The 1,167-nt window shown below is 45.3% G+C and overlaps 2 protein-coding genes across 3 annotated transcripts in view; one reads left to right on the top strand and one right to left on the bottom strand.

Annotated features, from left to right (window-relative positions):
* Nucleotides 1–1,167, top strand: part of LOC123958552 (RNA-binding protein NOB1-like) — a 13,525-nt gene that overhangs the window by 3,492 nt on the left and 8,866 nt on the right. The gene's annotated exons all lie outside the window — the stretch shown is intronic.
* wdr59 (WD repeat domain 59) overlaps nt 1–1,167 on the bottom strand; it is a 17,879-nt gene that overhangs the window by 8,898 nt on the left and 7,814 nt on the right. The window lies entirely within an intron of this gene.

Here is a 1,167-nt window from a genome sequence, read left to right as displayed (position 1 = left end):
TGCTGTCCTGTTTGCTGTTGCATGCTGGGGCAGCAGGCTGAGGGTAGCGGACGCCAACAGACTCAACAAACTGATCCAGGGCCAGTGACGTTGTGAGCTGGACTCTGTCGGTGGTGTCAGAGAGGAGGATGCTGTCCAAGCTACGTGTCATCTTGGACGTTGTCTCTTACTCGCTCCATGACGTGCTGCTCAAACACAGGAGCACCTTCAGTGACAGACTCGTCCCCCCAAAATGCACCACAGAGCGCCACAGGAAGTCATTCCTGCTGTGGCCGTCAAACTTTATAACTCCTCCCTCTAAGTGTCTGACACTTAGTTATTAAACTAGACCTCATTATCTATTTTCTGTCCAATATTACCTGTCGAATAATTAATGTGCAATATTCTCTGCTGCTATTTATTCACTAGGACCTTTTGGTTCGCCATAATTCTTAATAATGTAAATATTGTACATACTCACACTCCTTTATATTCGTCTTTACATTTTATATTTATTCTCTTATATTTATATTCTCTTTATCTATCTAGCTTAAAGTGTGCCATTGTGACAAAAGAATTTCCCTTTGGGGATCAATAAAAGTATTTCTGATTCTGATTCCTGATCCAGCTGTGAGCGTGTTCACATAAAAGAGGCGGAGTTAGCAGCAGATGATCCAATCACAGACATGGACAAGTCCACTGGCAGCAGAGCGTCAAGAGCAAACTGTAACACTACAGAAATACGACCTGGTCTAAGTAGCGCGGCTGCACATGCAGGGGGACAGCGTGACTGCCTAAACGAACAGGCGTAGTCTGTAATAATGCGTTGATCTGATGTGTTCTTATGAGCTGTGTGAAAATATCAGCCGGCGTTGTGGCGGCGTTTCCGCATTAAAAGACTCGGGCACTGAATAAGTGGTCGTTCCACCTGACATTAAAAATAAGATTAATTTATTTAACACACTCAAAAGTGTTCCAGGTGGTACAGGCCCCTGGCCCCTGCCTCTCTGAGGCAGCACACTGACCTTCTGCAGCTGAGGATCCACCCTCCATATCCTCAGAGTCTGGTCTCTGGACCACGTGACCAGCTGGTAATCCTTAGACCCTGCAGTCAACAAACAACAACAACAAGACAAACAAACAGCTTCATTCACCTCCAACACTTAAACTGCACTTCCTGCACAAAAT

Source organism: Micropterus dolomieu, linkage group LG20 (assembly GCF_021292245.1).
Source record: "Micropterus dolomieu isolate WLL.071019.BEF.003 ecotype Adirondacks linkage group LG20, ASM2129224v1, whole genome shotgun sequence".
NCBI classification, from domain to species: domain Eukaryota; kingdom Metazoa; phylum Chordata; class Actinopteri; order Centrarchiformes; family Centrarchidae; genus Micropterus; species Micropterus dolomieu.
The sequence above is the reverse complement of the archived record's forward strand: the minus strand, read 5'-3'. Positions and strand labels throughout refer to the sequence as shown.